We start from the raw sequence: 24,056 nt of genomic DNA, 5'->3' as shown, positions 1-24,056 counted from the left end.
GGTTTCTGATAGACTCCATCCTTTATTTTGTTAAAGATCCTTGGCTGTAAAATCAGACAGAGTAGAAATCCGGTTGAGAGAAGAGATGAGCTTCAAATGGGAGGTGACAGGGGAAGAGAGGTGCCATTGGGGTAGGACATGGAGACCTCAGAAAAGCATGAATAGAGGAGTAACGGTTATGCTAAGGAAAGGAAATAACATTCAAATGAGGAAGCATACCTTTCTATTGCACACAGCTTTAAGCATTTAGCAGTAGGATCATAAAAATGCATATGGAGATGCAGAGATAGATGGAAAGGAAAGAAATGGAGTTTGTGGGTTCTGATAGCAAGTGACAGAAATAAAACAGCAGAAGGTTAAAGAAGGGCAGTGAGTGAGACAGAGGGAGAGAATCAAAACGGGCTGGCAACTGAGCATCAATCAAAGACTGGGGGAAATAAAGAGGACGGACTTCCACTGTTTTTGAGGGAAATGAAGGTGGAAAGTAAACTATAAAAAGAGGGAAAAAGAATAGAAGAAACAGTCCAATGGAGGAGGCATGAGCATGACAAAAATAATGGAGGGCAGGCATGGCTTTTAAAAATATACATTTCTATAGAATAGACAATAATTACGCCAGTAAAAGAAGTGAGTATAAAGAAAGTATACAAGGTGACATTGGCTTAACTAGATTAATTCCAAAGAGAAATAATTTGCCATTTCAAACTGTAATTTTATTTTCTGTTTTAAATGACCCACAATGGTGGCTGAGCTACACGACGTACATGTCCTCCCTTCTGGTTCTAATAATCTGCAGGGATTTGGTGCTTGAAACATTACATTCATGGACTGTGAAGACCTAGAAGAAATGGGTCTGAGCCAGCCAGCAATCCACTCTTTCAAAAAAAAAAAGAAACTTGCTAAAATGCTCAAATATGTATAAAGTTGCCACCATTCCCAAACATTACCTCCAAGGCTAGCCTTGTGGAGCTGTTATTCTTTGATCTGCTGTTAGCTTTAAGTCAGAAAATGTTTACCATCTTAAGGCTCTGCTCCACCCATGGAACACTGCATGTGTGGCAGTGCTCAGAATACTTTCAGGAAGAGACCTCTGGCAACTGCTGAACTCCCTCCAGGTCCACAACTGAGTCAGAAACGGTTTGTTTGTTTTGTTTTGTTTTTTTTCCTACCAAAGATAGTTAAAGTCACAAGGACCTATATTTCCTGACCTTCTCTCCATACCAGTTAGAGGATAGGATGGAGTCAGACTGTAAGTAAATCAAGCACCCACTGATGGAATGAGATACAGTCACCACCTGCTGTCAGGGATAAAAGATAGAAGCCAGCTTGACTAGGTGTACTGCTACTTAATAGGTCATTTGGGGGGGGGGGAGGCACAGAACACCCTTTTGAGAGGGGGGGGGGGAGAGGTTGCCTTGCCATGTAACTCTCACTTTGCAAGTGTTTCTATGTGTGACAAGGAGCTTACCCTTTTCCTACACCTGGAAAAGGGAAAGATTCCCATTGAAACCAAAAATGGACTTTGTGCTGTCAAAAGGAAACAAAACACTGAGCCATTCTTCTTTAAGTGGTGTTGAGATTCTCCTGCCTGTGTTTGTTTGCGTACAGAATGACCAATCGACCTTGAGTAGGACCCAAGCACTTACAATTGCTAGCTTCCAAAGGATTCTGACATATAGCTAGGGCTGCTTACTTTAGATGGCCAATCCCATCTTAAGCAAGGCGTTTAGGTAGTTCTGGTATGTTGCAGATGACCCTCCTCCTGTAAGGCACTTAGTTATCTTTATTATGCACTTGACTGTCTACCCCCAGGCCAACAGTCGCTAACAGGATGACAATGTCTGGTTGTAGGTGTTGTGTTCTGATAACACAGGACCACAAAGAGTTGCAGCTTGCCCTGATGTATTCTAAAGAGAAAAGAAAATGAAGAAGGAAAATTGGAGATACTATTTGCTGTCTATTATTGTAATGTGTTCATGTGATTGGTTTTTTTCACCAAATTTGTTTCATTAGAAAGTCCTGTGGGTACTGGCATATTTTCTGATATTTAAAAACTAAATTACAGATCTGCATAATAAGATATAGGATTCAGAACAATATGGTCTTAGTATCTGGAAAGAATAAAATGTTAAAAGGTCTTAGTTCAGAACTTGCCAAATTGATGCCAGAATTACCGCTGCAAGAGTGATAGCATCCAAGAAATATAAGTGACTTTTATATGAATATGTGCATATATGTGGTGACCTTGAAGCTTAAGTAACCGAATCAATTATCATTAAAACTCTCAGCAGCTACCTGAGCCTTCCTGTACTGCTTTTCCCTTAATGTTTACACATGTAAATAAAATGCTTCTTTGCCCTTGTTCAAATTATTTTGAGTACAAAGAGTGTTCTTTGCAGCTGTACCTCTTGGGACCAATATTGTAATTAATGAGATTTGAAACACATATTCAGAGCCAAATTTGAGATCCCAGACACAGGGTTGAAGACCAGGTGTCTTGTTCTCACTTTTGAGAAGAGAAGGAAGAGATTGGAAATTGAAAGCTTCATAAAAGCCGGGCGTGGTGGCGCACTCCAGAGGCAGAGGCAGGCGGATTTCTGAGTTCGAGGCCAGCCTGATCTACAGAGTGAGTTCCAGGACAGCTAGGGCTATACAGAGAAACCCTGTCTTGAAGAACCAAAAAAGAAAAAAGAAAAGAAAAGAAAGGAAAGAAAGAGAGAAAGAAAGAAGGAAAGAAAGGTTCATAAAGTAAAGAATCATAATACATTTTGAAAGATTAAGTGGTTAATTAATTTTAGGAAAATTGAATTTGAATAGGGAATACTGACCAGCTTAGCCACCCACAATGGAGCCTTTACACTTTTGGGTAATGTTTTTCTTTCTCATTTCAGACATAGAACATCCGTGGTGATTGTTTGGTTTCTACACACATCCTATTTTGTTTGAGTACTTTTGCACAATTTTCTCTTTCTGGAAGCTGAATCTTATTCTAGGAAACCTTTATCAATTTAAAACAGGCATCCCTGTTTGTCCTTTATATTGACTCCAGACTGCACTCATGCTAATATTCTCACTAAGACATTAAGGTTAACAGTGCCTCCAGTTCTCACAACCCACACAACCCCAGGAAGGATTTCCTTGTGTCACAGAGAAAGAACAAAGACTACACGGTTAAATACAATTGATAGCGAATATATTACATTGTATAAAACATTTAGCATGTTGACTTTAAAAATTAACATTGAAAATGTTCATTTAAAAAAATAAAAACATCGTAACAACGAAGTTGAAATTGGGGAGGGGAGTGAGCTATTTTTCCAAAGGACAAAACTGTTCTGTTTTGTTGTTGTTGTTGTTGTTGTTTTTCCTTCAGAAACCAGTGTATAAAAATAACTAGGGCGGGGGGGGGGGAGATTTTTGGAGGGGAAACTAGGAAAGAAGATAACATTTGAAATCTAAATAAAGAAAATATCTAATAAAAAAATAAAAATAAATTAAAAATAAATAACTAAGGTGTGCCCACATCCTTTTCTATCACAAAACATTTAATATATTCATTAGTACTCAATATTTAGTAAAAGATTTTTATAGCCTGTTTTCTAAACTGAGTAAACTGAGTCCTGACAGAAAGATGTGAGCATAATCTGAGATACTAAACAAACAAAACCAATTCCAATAAGAGAACCCCACGTTCCTGGCTGAGCATCCCAGACCACAAAGCCACACCTCTTTCTCTCAGAAGTGACTATTCCACAGAGGAATGTGAACAGACTCTGAGATTTATTTTATTTTATTTTTGTCACTCAAACTACCTTATGAAAGTTCACTGGGGGGAGATAGACCAGCAGGCTGGGATTCACTGAATATTCAAATGCCATAGACCAGAGTAACCGGGTGCCTGGGGGTGGGTGGGGGTGGGGGGTAGGGGGTGGGGGGGTTGCAGGAGAAAATCTGCAGCTTTAATACTGTACAAATTTGGCTCTTTAGACAAGAATGAGATGAAAAGGGCCTCCAATTAACATTTCACACACTGATGGTGGTTTAACATTTGTTAATCTGAGGCAATGACTGTTTACTTAACCTATTGCTCTGGATTTTTAAAATTCCAACTTACATATTCATAAACACTGACCAGTGGGTTTGGAGGGGGGATTCAGATCTACCAGCTCCAACAGTTCCACTCTAAAAACCTCTAAAAACCTAGGCTTTCTCTTTTTAAAAATATGTTTCATTTTTAATCACATATATGAGTCTGTTATGTAGAAATGTGCGCGTAAGTGCAAAAGGTCATAGAGACCAGAGGTGTTGGGTCCCCTGGAACTGGAGTTATAGGCAGCTCTAAGCCTGACATGGGTGCTAGAAGCTGAATTTGGATCCTTTCCAAGAATGATACCTGTTCTTCACCACTGCAGCCCTCGCCTGATCGTTTCTTAATATCAGCAACCATCTGAAATCTAGTAACTTGGGATAAAATTATCCTGATATAAAACATTGCAGATAGCCTGAAGATGAAGGGAAATTTTTTAAATTAAAACCTATACTACCATGTATGGCAATTTCATACACTTTAGCACATTTTGCAAAACAATTTCCAAGTGTTACAGTGTTCACTAGCTGGAGTTTGTCATTAAATGTTGGGAGTATATAATAGGAAGTGTGCCAAAGAGTATTCTTGATTCAATGATGTTACTGTATTTTGTGTGTGTGTGTGTGTGTGTGTGTGTGTGTGTATTCCTAACTCTTCACAATCATCTTTCACCTAGTACAGTTATGCCAATAGTATGTCTTTGCAGACTCAAAGCTATCAAAAGTCCCAGTATCAGGAGGTGGACTGTGTCACTCTCCAGACAGTGTGCTCCCTTCTGTTGGAAATAGAAATACATGGGTTGTGGCAAATTACCCCAGCCTTAGAGCTTACTTAGTTATATGTAAGTTATATGTAAGTAAGAGCTTACTTAGTTATATGGAGAATAAGTGTGCTACACCAAATAAACTGTTTACCATTGCCTACCATAAACAATCTGATTTTAGCCATTTATACTTGCCAGAGATATAGAGAGCACTTGAATACTATATTTAGGGGTTCTCAAGTGTTTAAAGAGCTTTGGGTGTAGCTTGGTAGAATGTTTGCTTGACATGCAGGAAGTCCTAACTTTGATTCCCAGCACTGCACAAAACAGCTATGGCAGCACATGTCTGTAATCCTGGCACTCAGGAATTGAAGGCAGGAAAATCAGTAGCTCAAAGCAATCTTCAACTACATATCCAGTCCAGGACCAACGGGGCTTCATGAGATCCTGTGTCAGAGCGGGGGAAGGTCTCCGAAATCAATTGGGTTGCATCTTATGTATCATACACAGTACAGTAGCCCCTGGGGACTTGTGTGTGTTCTGGGATACTGATTACCGTGCATCCAAATTATCCCTTTATATCTTTAGGTGATACAGGTATAGTTTCATTATTAGACAAAAAATGTTTATCATTCATTGTCATCAAGTTTTCTGATTCCACGGACCTTATTTCTTGAACATAAATTCTAAAGGTGGGTGTTATGGTAAATCTCCAACCAAAGTAAGCCCATGCAAGGAAAACACGACTCAGTTAATATGAATATAAGCTTCGAGCCTAGACTGGGCAGTTCTTCCACTACACTACTATATTGCGCAGCTATGAGATCCCTTATAACTTGTGCTTTCTCCAGGCTTCTGCTGGTGAAGAAGGAGGGGAAGGAGGGAGAGGAAGACCGAAGAGGAGGAGTTGGAAAGAAAATGGAGCAGCAGCAACAGGTTGGGGCAGAGGTGCCCCTTGCCATTTGGTGCTGAAGCATAGACAATTAGCAGGACAAATGCCTGAGAGCTACTTCCAGGTTCTCAGAGTTACATTGGTTATGGCTAGAGGAGCCTAGGTTAAGAAAGTTAAGATAGTTAGGAAAGGATACATTTCCATCTCAGGGTTCTATGTTGTTCTTCTCTAAAACCTTAGAATTATTGGTTCTTGGAGGAGGAAAAACTCACCATTTACACTAGTGAATACTGTTTTAGAGTTCATGTTGTTTGTCCTTTCTGGGTGAGGGGTAGTTTTTGACAAGGATTCTGGCTTCTGGAATAATCTTTGATCCTGAAGTGCCGAGAAATTAGAGGATACAACAGCGCTCTATCTATTTCTCCTGGTTTGCCAGTCTGGTCCTGTTTCCAGAAGCAAGATAGGTAAAGTTCCTTGTGGTGAGGAAGGTACCTGGTCTAGAGAGGAGTGTGGTCTCAAGCCCAGGCCTGAGCTCTTTCCCAACCATTCTTCTGGAAGCGTCACCTCCAGATTTCAACTCCCTCTTTTGATTCCCTTTGTATCCTGCATTCTTTTAAACTGGATCAACAGTGCTCAGGATGGTTTTGGCCACAGCCTTGGATCCTCTTAGGACATGTCAGCTCTGTTGTACAGTTGGGCTTTTTCTTCAAGGAAGTGTTTATCACTTCTAGCACAAGGAAATACATACCACGGTGTTACCTCAGAAACCCTGGTACATGCTAGAGAGCTTCCTTTACCGCAGGATGTGAGAAGGTTGGGGACTTTGACTGATCTCAGCTCAGCTTCCAGTCAGTATAAAGACCCAGACAACACTGAACATAGCCTTCACCCCTTCACCCTTTCCTGCGCCTGTCTGTTTTCCTCAGTTATTTTTCCTCTTCTTTCTTTTTTCCTTCTAACTGTTGGAAAATGGACAAAATGTGAAAGAAATAAGGAGCTTTAGTGGGAATATGCTACACTGGAAACCTCTATTTTTGTAAGCCAAAGTGGTTAGACTTCTAAAAGCACCCTATGGTTCAGCCATGTAAGAAATTCCATTCTTGTATCCCATACTACAGGTTCATGCGCTAACTCAAACATTTCAAAAAGTATGCCAGGTACCTTTCTACTTAATTCTCCTAGCAACTGTTTGTTTGTTCGTGTTTTTTTTTTTTTTAATTTGAGACAGTGTCTCACATAGCTTAGACTGGCCCCAGACTCAGTATGTAGCCAAGGATGACCTTGAAGTAATAATCCAGAAGTAGATGGCAATACCAAAAGGTATTGATTACAGGGATGCACATCACTCTTGCCACATTTATGCATAACTAAGTTCAAATAGCAGAGCTTCATGCATGCTAGGAAGGTACTCTACTGAGTGAGCTGCGTCCACCTGAATGCAGGCATTGTTTCTGTAATAGTCTTTCACACACTAGTAAATGACAAGATTGTGATTTGTTCCCAGGTTGCCTTATCATGATCTGTCAGGAATCTGTCACACAGACCATGACAACCACCCTTGTCTGTAACATTTAGTCCATTGTGTATCATAAGCTTCTGGAAGGGCAAGCATCTCTGAATTCAGGTTAGATTAAGCACATAAGAGCAGAATGCATAAGCTATTGCTTCAATATGGTGGGCTGGGGTGTATTGAGCTCCTGAAGTTAAGTCCTCTGATTGGGCAATAATCCTGAGTCAGTCTGCTACCTTTGAGCCTCGTCCTTAGGCAGGCTCCTCATTACTTCTCATTTTTACTACTTTGAAGGATACGCTATGGCTCGCTATAAGATACTAAGAGGAGAAATGCCAGGCAGGGGTGGCCCATGCCTTTAATCTCAGCACTTGGGAGGCATAGGCAGGCAGATTTCTGAGTTCAAGGCTAGACTGGTCTACAGAGTGAGTTCCAGGATAACCAGGGCTATACAGAGAAACTCTGTCTCCAAAAAAACAAGACAGAGAGAGAGACAGAGACAGAGACAGAGAGAGAGACAGAGACAGAGAGAGACAGAGAGACAGAGACAGAGAGAGACAGAGACAGAGAGACAGAGAGACAGAGACAGAGAATGAGGAGAAATGACAACTGTTTCTTTTTCCCTATTTAAAAGAGATACATTTCTTCCTTTACTAAATGAAACAGTAGACTCTCCTTTGTCTTTGCACTCATTATCTTGTTTGTTCCTCTTTCAGATAATATTTACATCTGCGTGTCTGTATGGCCCATGATACATAAAGCCTTAATATGGCAGTCTTCAGTTCACATTCCCCTTAGGAAGAGAGGAAGCTGGGTGTTTCTCTGTCCATTTAGTCATCCGACCATACATGACCTTCCTCTGGGGACTGGTAAATATAAAATCAAAGACCAGGTATCCTGGAGCTCTGTCAGCAGGCTGCAATCTTCCCTGTAGAACTTGTGTTGTTTAGCTATGTGCTTCTGTCTGGTTTTCCTTTCCTCTTGGCCTTTGTGTAACTCACAGTTACTTTTCCTCCTTCTCTTGCTTTATGGCTTCACTTCCTCCTTCTATTGTTATAGTTGTCTTTTTTCCTCTCATCACATTTCCTGTTGTCTCTCCAGCTCAGTGGGGCCCCATCCAACTCACACACTGTCTGGCCTCAGACTCATTTTGGTCTCAAGGGAGAACAGTCTTGGGCCAAATAATCCCAGTCCCCGGGAAGCCCACAGAAAGATCCTGGAGACTAAGTATCCCAAAGTTTTCCTCTTATTGATTTTGTCCTAGAGTGAATTCCAAGGATGCCTAATTAAGGAGAGAGAGAAAAAAATATTCATCCTAGTGTCCTTCTGGACCCAGACCATTCTGAACTCTGACAGCACTGACATCCATCAAATCAAACAATGAAATCAACTTTGGTTACTTAGCATAATAAACTTGTAATACTCTATTAGTGAGGGGATCAATGTCTCCTGTCTTGGAAATAAACATCAGAGCTTGGCCTCAACATTTAGGTAACGGCAGAGTCCATTATTTTGTGGCAACATTCGATTACATTGACATCAAGACAGATTTATTAAAATAATAAATAGTACATGATTTTCAGCCTTTCATTTCCAAACCTCACCACTGCCGTGGCCAAGGTGATTTGAAACCTGTCATCTATATCTTTTACTTATTATCGATGACCTCTGTTATTGCATTTTTGTTATCTGGCAGCTTATACGCCAAGCAATTTTTAAAATTAATTTGTAAGGTGGAAATTTTAAGTTACTTAGCAAGAACAATGCCAGTAATAAGGAGAAGGAGTACCAGAGAGTTAAGGGTTGGAGAGGTTTCCTGGCATCGTATGTGAGCAGGGATGACTTCAGATGTGCTTTTCAGAGTCCCAGTGTGGCTAACTGCAAAGGCTCGGTTCCTTCTTCCTCCTCCCAGGTTCCAGCCCCAGGGCCTTTGCCCTAACTGTTTCCTTTGCCTGGAATGTTTTTCCCTCTGCTTGTTCTCATTATTCAAGACTTCTGGAATGTTAATTCCAGAGATATATTCTCTGAGAGCCCCTGAAAGATGTCTAATACAACACCCTAAAATATGCTTAATCCCACATCTTCAGTCATCCCTTGATCTTTCTTCTTCTCTTTATAGTCACACACGGGAGATCTAGGACAGCATCTAGTACACAATAACAATAAGTATTAGCTGAATGATTCTAAACATCCTAGCCCCTTTTCATGTTCCCACTATTCATGCCAGCCCTCTACCCACTCTCATAGAACAGAGCTTTTTACATTCTTAGGAAGAAAAAAGAATGGACAAAAAAATCTCAGCGCCTGCTTAGATGGTAAAGTTTCTGAGTCCACTTTATTGCTCCAGTATCCAAACTGATTTAGCAGAATTTGGGTGAGCAGGACATACAAGAGAAAAACATTCCCTCTATTTTTCAGTCACAGATTTACCTGGCTTGGAGTTCCAAGGGACTCGGTGCTGCTGACAATAAGGAAACAAACGGCACATGTCAGCAGATTTTTTTTTAGTAATACGTTTCATCATGGCTCTCTTCTCCATACTGCTTATAGGCCCGTGAACTCTTCCCTCAGAGTTTATTCAGGCCAGCCTCCCGGTGCCTATAACCCCTGGCCCTGGCAGATTATACTTATGGATGCATTTCTACCTCCTCTCCTAGTGCATGAACTTGCAAATTACCTATGTGATCCCAGACGTCACGGTGTCCCTACAGCTGGATGCACACACCATGGAGAAGACAAGTCCGGTCTCCAAGCCCCACAATTCCTACTTCAATTTGTCCTTTGCTTTGGGGAATGCTCTTTGCTAATGTGTCTGGAATTCAACTGTAGCTCCATTTGCTGAACCTCCTCAACGTGGCTTTGGATACGCTTGCTCCATCAGTTCCCAGCTCTGTGCTCTTATGCAAGTCTCTAAACCTCTCTGTGCCTCAGTTTCACCAACTGCAAACCAAGACAATCTTACTCAATATGTATTAAGGTTGTTCTGAGAGTCATGCGGGAATCACTTATACTGGGTTTGGCCCAGAGCTTGGTACATTCTGACTGTTGAAAAAATAGCTGTAACTATTCCTTCCTCTGTAGATCTGGTCATAGCCTATTGGGTCTGTAACCACACACAACCAGATTGGTTCACTTGTCCAGGCTGCACTGCTATGAACTCAAGCTCCTTTGGAATCATTCCATTCTCATCTCTTGCAACCTGTAATGCAATGTGTGTGTGTGTGTGTATGTGTGTGTGTGTGTGTGTGTGTGTGTGTGTGTGTGTGTGAGAGAGAGAGAGAGGGGGGGGTGCCTTTTACTTAACTGAGTTTTCATGACATCTCAGCCCAGTGAAACAGAAGAGCAGGATGATATTTGTCAGCATCACCCAAGATGTCGATTCTGTGTCTACTCGTGAGCTCTTTTTAAAAATGCAGCCAATGGTGAATACAACACCAAATTCAACAGCTTTTATTCCCCTGGTAGCAGTTGTTCACTGTAGTGACATCGTTTTGAATTTCACAGGCTTGTGGATGACAGTGGGAATTGTGATGTCATCTAGTCACATTTGCAGAGAGGGAGTTGCCAAAATGTCTGGTCTGGATTCCAGCGAAGAAATTCTTTCTTATCTTTGGCTAGACATAGTTCCCTCTCTGAATCAGCTACAGCAGTGGGGGAACATCAGTGCACGAAGCCTACTGGTCCTCCTCCTCATAATAAGCTGACATATACTCTGAGACAGTCATCAAGTAATCCTCTCCTCCCAAAAGAACAATCAAAATATTTATTTGCATAGCTAATATCACAACAGCATAGGCAGCCAGGCAAAGTTGCTCTCCTGTGAATAACATTAGCTTGTAGTTCATGGCTTAGGTGACTGCTCTGGAGTAGAATAAAACCGTATCTCCAGACTTCTGGTCAATTAACATTCAGCTTTTTTTTTAAGTTAGCCTGCTAATTAGAACACTCACCAAATATGCATTTAATACCTGTACTGTGTAGCATTGTGCTATATGGTATTTTGCTAAACAGTAGAAAGGATTCAAAGAAATAGTCACTCCTGTAAAGAAATTTAGAGAAAGGTACAAATCTGTACTGCGTACCCATCATGACTGGGCACTAAAATAAATGTGGAAGGTACACACATAAGCTTTTTTCTTTGTGGAACTCAGTCTATAAAGAACTACAGTTTACATTCGGTAGAATCATGGAAGTACTGTGGGCAACATTAGTGACACTGTGTACTCTAGGACATGAAGGAATACTTTTTTTTTTTAATTTTTTACTTGAATGGAGCCTTAAAGGAAAAATAATACTGATCTGACATTAAATGAGTGGGGGGAAAGTTTCAAGCAAAGAAGAAGTGACTGCAAAAGCAAGAGAGACCATGTACATTCAAAATTGCACCAGAAGTGGGGTGATTGAGAGCTAGACCTGGAGATAAAACCAGAGGGTCAAGAAACAGCTTCAGGAAAAACTAGCAACAAGGACCATGGAACTGGCTTTTCAATCCCCAAAGAGTTGTGAAGGTGGCAACAGTAGATTTTAAGCAGGAATGTCCTGACTAGGTTTAAAGTTAAAAAAAAATTAGTTTGAAAACTACGTGAAAAAGCCATAGAAGGGAGAACACAAAAGGAAAAGTAGTCAGAGATCCGTTTGCACACTGGTGAGGGAGCAACCTGGTAAGAGGAGTGAGAAATGAGAAAATGAAGAATACTACTCTACAGGAGAGGAGCTGTAAATGGCAAAGATTAGTCAACCAACCTCTTTCCTTTAATTACACCTAAATGTTTTTATTCATTGTTTATTGGTGTGTGTGTGTCCATGTTCATGCACTCATGTGCATCTGTGTGCTTTACCACATAACACACACATAAAAGTCTTAAGATGAGTTTTCAGGATTGGGCTCTTGTTATAGTCCATCCTGTGGGTCTTTGGGACAGAGCTCCCAGGCTGTCTGACTTAGTGGCAAGCACCTTTACCCACAGAGTCATCCCATTTGCCCCTATTCAATCAACCTCGTTCTCAAAGATTAATCACCAGTAGATTTTTTTCACAATCAATGAGTTTGGTTTGGTTGAGTATATGCATTATTTAGCTGTTAATTATTTTATGTGAAAGAACCAAGTGTAGCTTACAGAATCCATCCTATTAACAATCCAAAACAAGGAAATCAACATTTTACTCTTTAAACTTTTAACTGCAAAGAGCTTTCTGCAACTCTTCCCTGAAACAAACACCAGAAAAATGAAAACAAATCAAAAATTGACACAGGAACCAAACAAGAAGGACTTTTATTTGGGGAAAAAAAATAAATTCAAGACAAGACAATTAGTCTTTCAAAGTTCTGACTTAGCTCTTTCAGAACTTGATTGGAAAAGCTTCCAGTTCCTATGTTACTTACCTCTGATTTGAGTAAAGTTCTCTGAATGCATTGTGTGGAGTTTAGGGTGCAGATGTCCCTGAGAGATCTTCCTTGGAACAGGAAGGTCAAGGAAGCAGAACTGGACAGAGAAGGAAAATGGAGTATAGACCGGACAGAGACTAAGCCAACCTGCCAGGTATCTCTAAAGCCTGTAGCATCCACTGAGAGTCCTGATCTTGGCACAAGAGCCTGCTTACCCAGACTCACCTATCAGATGTAAGATGTGCAGGGCCAAGTGTGATCTGTACAGCCGTGATGCTTGGCAGCTGAGGCAGCCCCTGGCATGCTGTTACTCCCCAGCACCTTAGCAGGCTCCTTGAAAGGGGGTCTCTGTCTCCCACATCCGCACACCCCTGCTTTGATGGATCTCAAAGATAGAATCAGGCTGTATTCCTGGCCTTGGTAGAACTAAATCTAGATTGTTCTAGCCAGATGGCTTTATCTCCTATACTTAGAAGTGCTATTTTAGAACTGTAGAAACATAAAAATCATGTTGAGAAATGAAATCAAAATCAAGTTTTAAATAATTTACTACTAATAAGATTCTAGTGGACATTAAAAGAGGAAAACAAAGAAATTAACATTGGTCTGAGGATATTGTTCTCTTACATTTCTATATAATAGAAAAGGCAGAATCAACACTAAATGCAAAGCAGTTCTGAAGCTAGAAGGAATGTTATAATGGGATTCAGAAAATTTCTAAGCTATAGAAAAAAATAGTGGCTTCTTCATCAATCACGGGCTCTACTGAGAGACCATTACCAATTCTTTAATTTTTTTTTGAAATCACTAATAACTGAACTATATTCATAACATCGTGTTATCGTATCAAAATTACTGTACAACATAATGAAATGGGAAATAACTTTCAAAAACTACTAGGACAAAGAAAGAGTGCCCCATTCCAGTTTAGAATTTCAGTCTAGTGCAGCATCCTAACAGAGCTAGGCGGAGGCACTGAAGACCTTGACATGTGATTCCTGTAACTGCTACTACATACTGACCTCATGGATTCCTCAACCCTCCAACTGTCTGCGTCGTTCAAACTCATTGATTTAGACTCCATAAATTTGTAATGCAATGATAATAGAGTTGTGGTGTGCCCTTCAGCTGAGATAACACTTGAGAGTGATTTCTCTTTGAAAATGGCAGTCTGTCCTACAAAGAAAGAGCTTATTAATCTACAACCATATCTTCAGATTCAAGGTCCAGAAGTTATTTCAACAGTATCAAGGGTGGTCACAATTCATTACTGTAGGTTAGTAATGACTTACATATTTTTCCATTAACATATTTTTAAGTGATTGATATATTTCAAGTTATGGCAGAAAATAATAAAACAGGGATTACTTTAAGAACATCTTAGTTACTGTTTTTTTGTGTGCATGTCTGTAATCGGGTGTGCAGGTCAGAGGTTAACATTGGGTGTCTTCTTCTATGGCTCTCCACTTCATTTTCAAAGACAAAGTCTCTCCCTAAATCTGGATCTTACCAATTTGGCTAGACTAGCTGGCCAGTGAGCTTAAGGATCTCTTCAAACCGCCCTAGTACACCCAACAAAACCTGGATTTTTCAGTGCTGGGATCCAAACTCACGTCCTTGTGATTGGGTGGCCAGTACTTTATTGACTGAGCTATCTCCCTGGCATATTACTTACCATTCTGAATGGTCATCTTCTTCTTCTCTTCCTCTTCCTCCTCCCCTTCCTCCTCCTCTTTTTCCATACTGGAAAGTTTACCTGGAAGAAAGAGAGTGGAGAAAAAGAGGGCCCATTTTAATGTCTAAACTAAACACAAATCTGTATGTGCCCCCAAATATCTTGAAGGTGTGTGTGCTAGGTATCGTCCCACAGACATTTTGGTCATTTTGTTCTTCGAGTTCACCAATCACAAGCTATCACAATCACTTGTTTATGGAAAATAATGTAATTAAAAAAAAATCACATCTCAAGAACTTACAAAAAAATCTCAACAAAACAAGTTAAATGCCATGATTTTCAGAGTGTGTATGCTCAAGAACAACTGTGTTAAATGCCTATGAGGTTTTTAATTGTAACGAACATCTTAGTGTTGGCCTGTACATATCACAGTTGCAAGAAGAAGACAGTCACCTTGGCCCTCTTCTTACAGCACCAAGATTGCTGCTTACACTGGACCACATGCTGGACACTGGAACTGTCACCTCTATTGTCCCTCACAGTCTGAAACCTCCAATGCCACCTTTGCCAGAAAATAGGTCCAGTGAGACACCACTTCCTCTCATTGTCTTCTACCAAAACAGTTTGTCCTAAAAGCAAGGTAGCTTGGGTGACTGTAGGTCACTCACTGGTGACCTTGCTAGAAGATGGGGGGCGGGGAACACACGTGGAGTTTATGCTTAGAAGAGGCCTGATTCATCCTGTGGGGAATTCCTCACACATAAAGTTTTCAAAAGGTGGTAAGCAGAAAAGAAAAAAGAAAAGAAAAGAAAAGAAAAAGAAAGAAAAGAGCCCAGGGGAAAAGAAAAGAGCTAGAAAGAAAAGAGCTTATAACGTAAAAGCAAAAGACAACTAAATGGTTTGCTCCGGCTTGCTCACCAAGTGACTAGTAGTGGGTATTACATTTCCTGAATCAGGGAATTAGGGGACATTTTGGTGTCCGTGGAGGAGGTAGAGAGGAGTCATTGGAGTGTCTCTTGCTGACATCTTTCCTTGTGTCCGGATTGTTCCAGATGGCAGGAAGTCACTGCTCAGGCCTCTAGCTGGGCCATTCCTCAAAAGCTGCCCCTCAGCTCCTGAGCAAAGGGATGCTCAGAAGAGAGCGATGCTCACCTACAGGCACAAGGCTCCCAGTTATCCAGAGCCATCTGAAAATGTAACCAAGACACGATGGGGAGACACCAGGGTTTCAGGCCTCTTACTATGCATATGCTAATTATTAGGTAGAAGGAACATTATAATTGAGTTATGAAACAGCTAAATAAAAATAGAATACCTGCCAGAGAGCTTCTTTACACCGCGTTTTTACTTGAGAATAAACAATGTGTTCTTTGTAGAGCTTTAAAAAAAAAAAAAAAGAAGAAGGAGGAGGACGGGGGCTGCTAATTTTATTTTGGAAACTTTGGTTTGTAGCTTGTTGTAACTAGACTAGTGCTTGTATTCGTTGACATCTTGATTTATAAAAACCTGAACTAGTTCAGTTTCAATCATTCTTTTTATTCAAGCAACACTAGAGAAAGAGAAAGAGATTGACATGCCCCTCTTAAAAACGGCATATGCAAAAGCTTTACAATTCTCTTTGTTAACTCTGGGTCAGATTTCATGAAAAAGCAATTGGAATTCTTCTTGCTGCCATTCTTCCATGTGCCCATGGAGGGGAGGCGCCTGCTCCTAATGAGCACCAGGAAGCTTCCTTCCACAGAATTTTATCTTTGGAAGATGAAATGGCCTGTTTCCCTCAACACTTCTCAATCTTCTTTCTCTGTTGTTGACTCTCTCTGCTCAAGTACAGCAAAGAATGCCTAATTAATTCACTGCTGAGAAATTCATTCTAGTGTCTAGACTTGATAGGTGGAACCTGAAACAGACGAACAAAGCATAGCAGGTCCTGTGTCATTTTAAAAATCATGGCGGGTAGGAAAAAAAAAACCCACGAGGACTTGACATACAGGAAATGACAAATAAAGACTTCATCGTTTATTCGGGTTTGTGAATTTGCTCCTGGAAGATACTCAGAGGTCCTTTGTGTTTAAAAATAAAAATAACAAAGAAAAGTAGCAATATATAAATAACACTGTTTGGAAAGTCTCAGGTAGAGCCAGGCTTATTCATAAAAGGCTATTGCTCTCTTCATATCACATAATAAAAGTAGAAAAAGATACCCAAAGTACATTTATATAACAAAAAGCAACCAGAAAGAAAACCTCTCTAAGTCAGTTATCAACTGGTGTCATTGCAGAGAGACTGCCCATCCCTGAGCCACCCCTGCAGGGAATGGTTGAGGAGGCAGTCCCCGCCTATTCCATTTTGCCTGCCTGAGTCCCCTGCTCATCACTGCCCATAACTCCAGCCATGAAATAACCAGTGGAGATTCTTCTTAAGGTTCTATAGATGCAGAGCACTCTTCTTTGTTACAAGTCCCATTTTAAAAGCAAATAGAGTGAGGAATTAAATTTAATTGCGAGGTTTAACATATCAGAGTCTTCTGGATAAATGATATGCTAATTGATGACCTAGAGTCCCCCTTCTCTAAATTAGTTCCCAAATCAAGAGATTGACTAGAGTTTAAAAATACCCCAAAAAGATGGTTTAATGGATTAACGCTGGAGTTGCAGGGGCCAAGAAAGAGACCTATTTCCTGTTGCCCAGAGACCCAGTCACATGTGACATAGAGAATGAAGTAGCATGCTAATTCTCTGTTCTCACTCTTCTTTTCTTTGTTCTGTCTCCTCTGCAGTGGCTTGGATAAGAATGGCACCTATAGGCTCCTGGATTTTAATGCTTGGTCACTCCGGAGCAGCACTGTTTGAAAGGATTAGGAGGTGTGGTCTGATTGGAGGAAGTAAGTCATTGGGAGTGAACTTTGAGATTTCAAAAGCCCATGCCAAGTCCAGAGTCTCATTCTCAGCCAGTGGACCAGTACAGTGTTCTTAGCTACTTCTCCAGCACCATTCCTGCTTGTGTGCCACCATGCTTCCCACTATGATGAACTAGACTTGTGAAACTGTAAACAAGTTCTCAATTAGAAGCTTTCTTTGATAAGAGTTGCTATGGTCATGGTGTCTCTTCACAGCACTAGAACACTGGCAAGGACATCCACGAAACATCTGTGGTATCACAGAGGCAATGGGAGGCATGTTAGGTTTTGTTAACAGAGGCATACCTTCCACTTTGCCCAAGTGGAATGAGAACTGGTTATTGACAACTCTAGACCCAAACCGCATAGAAACATTCCAGAAACACATAGAGACATTCCTTAACTGCACTGTTTCAAAGCCATTCAGACAACAGCTCACTCTGCAATGTGTTAATGACCTATCACAGCCTGATTATCAAGTCTGTAAATAGTAAGCTTCCAGCTTTCTCTTAGCCAGTGCACCTTGTCTGTTAAACAAGGTGGTTGTTCAGCCTTCTGATACTGCAGCCTGACGTTGTCATCTATAATGTCAATTCTTATCACCTATGCCTTCAAGTCCCAATCTCTCTCTCTCTCTTTTTTTCTCTTACAAACACGGAGACATATACACATGCACACATACAAACATGCACACAAGCACATGTGCATACTCACATACAAATAAATATAATTGAAAAAAATCTTAATGGTTTTAGGTAAGTTTACAATTTTATATTGAGCTACATGCATTATAACTATCCTGAGCCCCAGACTGAACACAGGGTTGGACATGTCTGAAAGAAAAAGAAAGTTGCCATGGAAATGTATGAATTATTATATATATTGGGGGAAATAACTTAGATGAAATTGCCTTGAAAAAATAAATTTTGCAGTTTTATGGATTTGTATTCTGGCCCTTTGGCTTAGTTACTTTTCTATTGCTATGATGAGACACCAGGACCAAAGCAACTTACAGAAGACGTTTTTGGTGGTTTGCGGTTCCAGAGGGTAAGTTTGTGGTCATCCGGTGGGGAGGAAGGCAGCGGGTCCGCAGGCAAGGTGCAGCAGGCAAGCAGCTGAGAGTTCACATCTGAAGCAAGAGACAGAAAAAAACAAACTGGAAATGGCACAGGCTTTTAAAAACCTGGAACCTCAGACCCATTTACATACCTCCTCCTTCAAGACCACACCTCCTGACACCTTATAGAACAGTTTCATCAACTAGGGACCAAATATTCAAAAACATGAGTTTGTGAGGCATGAAATGGGTCAGTGGGACTTGACTTTGATCCCTAGGAAAAGAACCAACTCTCACAAGTTATTCTCTGACTTTCACACACATGCACGCACGCACGCACACACACAACACACACACACACATGTACATATACACACATGCACAAACACATGTAAATACACATGCATATACACATGCAAATGCACACATGCATGCACACACACATGCACATAAACACACCTTAGAACACACATAAATAACTTGAAAAGTAAAATAAATAAAATGAAAAATATTTTTTAAAACCTAAGTTAAGAAATAACAAAAAAACAAAACAAAACAAAGCAAAGCAAAGCAAAACAAAACAAAACAAACCCGGGTGTGGTGGCGCACGCCATTAATCCCAGCACTAGGGAGGCAGAGGCAGGCAGATTTCTGAGTTTGAGGCCAGCCTGGTCTACATAGTGAGTTCCAGGACAGCCAGGGCTATACAGAGAAACCCTGTCTCGAAAAACAAAAACAAAAACAAAAACAAAAGTCTTACTGTTCCTGAAGTTTTGTCTTTCAATTTTTTTTAAAGATTTATTTATTTATTTATCTAATGGATATAAATTCAGGACCTCTGCTTGCTTCAGTCAACCATGCTCGCTCTGGTTGGCCCCACTTGCTCCAACCTAAGGATTTATTTATTATTATATCTAAGTACGCTGTAGCTGTCTTCAGATGCACCAGAAGAAGGTGTCAGATCTCATTATGGATGGTTGTGAGCCACCATGTGGTTGCTGGGATTTGAATTCAGGACCTTTGGAAGAACAGTCAGTGCTCTTAACTGCTGAGCCATCTCTTCAGCCCCTCTTTTAATTGTTTAATTTTATCTTCTTAAAATTTCTGGGATACATTTTGAATGGGAATTATTTATTTTTACTTAACACCATCATTGGCCATGTTATTTCTGCACATGAAGAAACAGAAGACATACATGATTGAACATTGTGCAGGAATTCCCAACTAATGGTCACAAAGCTGAGATTAGATAGAGACTAGCCTTTTTTTTTCTCTTAAAAACACAAATTTATTTTTAACTTGTGCATAAAGCATAAACTATAAGAATTATGCATTGTAACTGAGCCACAGTGGCACATACTTACAATCCCTGCACTCAAGAGCTGAGACAGGAAGGTTCTGAGGTGAAGGCCTGCCTGGTCTATATAACAAGACCTATCTCAAAATAAGCAGACAAAAAGTTGAGACATTGAGAGACTAATATATGTTATTTATGCATTGTGTAATTTGTAGATTGCATCAAACATGTGTATCCTCAAATATTCATCATGTTTTATTTAAAAAATAAAAATTTCCTTGCATTTTTTTACAATGGGATTCCTACTATGCAGCCCAGAACAGCCTCTAACTATAATCCTTCCTTGGTCTCCCAAGTACTGGATATGGTGTGTGCCACCACATCTGTCTTCTGACTTAAAGATATGGTGTATCACTATTACCCGTACTCACCCTACTTCCAGGAGCCTGGTAGCGCTTTCTCCTCTCTAGTTGTAACAGCGCACACCGATCAGTACCTGTTTTTACAAGGCATTCCCTTGATTGTGTATCTCTCCACTTTTACATGCTTACAGTTCTTAGTTGGATTGGTCCTCTCCCTAGCTCTCCATTTCACAGTATGCTGTGCTTCCGAATTGCAGCCCTCAATAGCCCCCCAAGCCCTCGCAGAACGGTTGTACCTATGCAAATCCCAGTGTCAATTCATAAGAACTGACACCTAACCTGCTACTTGTAAATATGCACATGGGACAAATATACCCTCAAGAAATTTTCAACAGAAAAAGTTTCAGGGTCAAATAGAGTGTGAAATACAGCATATTATATATCTCTCTTGGAGATTCCTGATGAATATTTGCATATTAAAGCCTTTAAGAAGTTCCACAGGAAGGGGAAAATGCTTAAAGTTGTTCCATCAAGGATCTGTGAATCTTCTTTGGCTTTTACAATTTTTCATTGAATTAAAGATCTTAACACCCCCAACTACAGCTCCCCAGAACACATTTTCCAGACCTGCCATAGGAAAATATATTGACTCACGATGTGAGAGACTGGGAGACTCTCTCCTGGGAAGCTGTGAGTTAGCCTGGAAGTGAGACGTGCTAGAGATCATACATATGGAATCAGGGGCTAAAAGGAACAGAAAGATGGCTAGTGAGCTGTCTGGAAAGAGACACAGGGCAGGCTGATGGAGCTAGGGTACATATATGGCAAGAGTGGTCAAAGAGAAGCAACCTGAAGCCAGGCGGTGGTGGCCCACACCTTTAATCCCAGCACTTGGGAGGCAGAGGCAGGTGGATTTCTGAGTTCGAGGCCAGCCTGGTCTACAAAGTGAGGTCCAGGACAGCCAGGACTATACAGAGAAATCCTGTCTCGAAAAAAAAAAAAAAGAAAAAAAAAAGAAAGAAAGAAAATGTACAAAATAGATAAGTAAGTATTGATAGTGTATATACTATAATTTATTCAAGTAAGTTATATAGATAAATACTTTATTACCTTATTCAAAAATAAGGTAACAGACATCTGTGATATAAAAGTATTATTTGGTTCTCTATGGATATAAAGACAAGCAATATACATTATGCCCCAAATGAGCTTCTAGTCAATACAATGAATTAAGAAATACATTCAAATGACCAAGCTGTAAGCAAGTTACCACAAGTGGTTGTTAAGAGAGCAAAGAACAATGTTCTGGGAAAGCTCTGAGGGAACGTTTGGGAGGGCCTCAGATTTAAACGATAAGGTTGGAGGTAGACTTGGAGGACCAAACTGATTATTGGCAAGGTGGTTGTCATGAGGCACACAAGTCAAAGGAGCTATGCAGCTTTCCAAGTGACAAGGGAAAGGTACAGGAAGCAGCCTTGGGACACCAACACTCCAGCTGGGCAAGAAAGAGCATGCATGAAGAGGTGTGTGGTGGATAACGTTGGAGAAGTAAACTCAGGCAAAACTTGTAGAGGCAGGAGTAGCAATTGTACCGACCCTTGTCACATGACTGAATCCAGAAAACCAAGGGACTTAAATACTTTGGAGCTAAGTATTAGCATTAAGATTCTTATCAAGTCTAAATTAGACCTCTTAGCTTTCTATTGGTCGTTTTAGCCACAGATTTAGTGCCTGAAACAGCACAAATATGTCATCCTGCAGTTCTGGAGTTGCAAGCCTAGCATTGATAGCGTAGTTGAAGTCATGGCAACAGGGCTGCTTTCCTCAGAGAGTTGAGGGAGAATGTCCTTTATCTTCTTCAGATGGGCGGCTTCTACAGGTCTCCTACATTCCTGAGCTCATGATCTCCATTGTTCAGCTTCAAAGCCACAATGGTAAGTGAGGGCCATTCTCACACCCCAGTCATCCTGGTCTCTCTTTTTGGTTCCCTCTTCCCTTTTAAGAACATTCACAGGGATAACCAAGGAAACTCTCCCTCTTGTTGATTAGTAATGCTAATTCTCCTTTGTAAATCACACATTCACAGGTTCCTGAGATTAGAACATGGTGTCTTGGGGGAGCATTGTTCTGCCTAGTATTTCAACCTACCAGTCAGTATCTTCCTTGACTCTCTAGTATCTCTATCTCCTAGCATGGGCAATTGCTTTGTCTGTTATTCTTCAAGGACCCTTAGTATCCAGTGCTGTGGATATAAGGCACTTCAAGTGAAGGCTAGTGGGTCATGACTGATGTTCACTGAATAGCTTAAGAAAGTGCTTACATGCAAATGCTATAAACATCTTTGTTTCCAACTTTGTTAGTCTAGGGGCATTTTCCTTTGGCCCTTCTCTCCTTCAGTCTCCCTGCTTGCCCCATTTCCTGAAATCTTTTTTCCATTTTTATTCCCTGAGCCCAGAGCCCCAGGCTAGTCAACATCCTTCCTTTCTTTCTGCTTACTTGAAATGGAAATTTCCTGATCCATTATTATTTAATGTAATTTGGTTTGTTTTGTCTTTAACCTTTTCTCTCTAGGAAATATCCTGTGCCTCAAAAGATCCATTAGCATCTTGAGACAAATTCAGAATCCACTTGGATTCTTTTTAATAGTTAATCTTCTTCCTACAGGCTGCTAGAGAAGGCTTTAATACCAATTTCTCTATCTTTTGAGATAGTGACTATGTATCCCAGGCTGGCCTCAAATGAGACATCCTCCTGTTTCAGCGTTAAGTGTTAGAATTACAGGCATGTGTTCCCACACCCTGCTTTCAATCCCAGATTTGGAACGTGTATTCCCTTTCCACTGTAGAGATAGATAGCTTTCTCTAGTGCAGGTCTCCCTGGGGTGGTTTACAACCGTGACAGAACCTGCTTGGACATAGGAGTCCAGAGAAACCCACAGCTCCAGTTTGATCTCAATAACCCCGTGTATTTGGGAGAGTCACCTCCTTTTTGAATCTTTTATGCCTAAAATAGAAAATACAAACTAGATGTTTTCTGAGTTCTAAAATTCTAGGTTTCTAGATTTCAGACTTTATAATGTCTTGATACAGAGTGTGGCTTTTGAATAAGCCAACAAGGGCCACTCCTAAAGAGGACATGGAATTAAAGACATGCTGTGCCTTGGGATCTCTGATTATACTGTAATAGACTTGCTATGTGTAGCTGAGAGACTTTACTAGACAAACGTAGTTGCAAGTATCCAATACTACAAGAAATTTTCTGGCTACGGTTGTGAGGTCTAGAGCTCTCTCTCTCTCTCTCTCTCTCTCTCTCTCTCTCTCTCTCTCTCTCTCTCCCTCTGTCTCTCTCTCTCTCTCTCTCTCTCCCCCTCCTTCCCCTCTCCTTCTGCCTTTGAAATAGGGTCTCACTTTGTAGCCCAAGCTCCTTTATTGTTTAAAGAGGTTGTTGGGATGGGAGCCAAGCTGTGAATTTTTGAATGAAAAAAAAATGACAAGAATTGATGTTTTAAGAAAAATTAATCTAACAGTTATGTACAAGAAGGACCGGAGCAGTGGGGAAAGAGACAGAAAAACCAATTAAAACACTTGTTAAAATTCAGGCATAATAAAAATGTAACAGGATGCTGGATAGGACTTTTCCTGCTGTCTGCAGGCTTCCGGCTGCAGCGCCAGGGCAGAGGACAATGGGCAATAACAACCATGCCTTCTAAAGTTTGTCACTAAATTCATTCATGCACGACCTGCTAGCTAGGGGTTTAGGATTTTGTTCTTGTTTTTTTTTATTTGTTTTGTTTTTCTCCCCTCATTTTCTAGAAAAAAGAATTTCGAGCATCACTAAAGGGAAGATATAAAAAGGGAAGGCATTAGTGGTCCATCCTCTCTGCCATCAAATACTCCTGACTCTGAGGGACAAGAAGCCAGCTCTTGCTGGGCAGTGATGGTGCACACCTTTTATCCCAGCACTTGGGAGACAGAGGCAGGTGGATTTCTGAGCTCAAGGCCAGCCTGGTCTACAGAGTGAGTTCCAGAACAGCCAGGGCTATACAGAGAAACCCTGTCTCAAAAACAAACAAACAAACAAACAAACAAACAAAGCCAGCTCTGACATGGGCATTGGCAAGGACAGAAAGAG

This window comes from Mus musculus, chromosome 13 (assembly GCF_000001635.26).
Source record: "Mus musculus strain C57BL/6J chromosome 13, GRCm38.p6 C57BL/6J".
Taxonomy (NCBI): domain Eukaryota; kingdom Metazoa; phylum Chordata; class Mammalia; order Rodentia; family Muridae; genus Mus; species Mus musculus.
Note: the sequence above shows the minus strand (reverse complement) of the source record.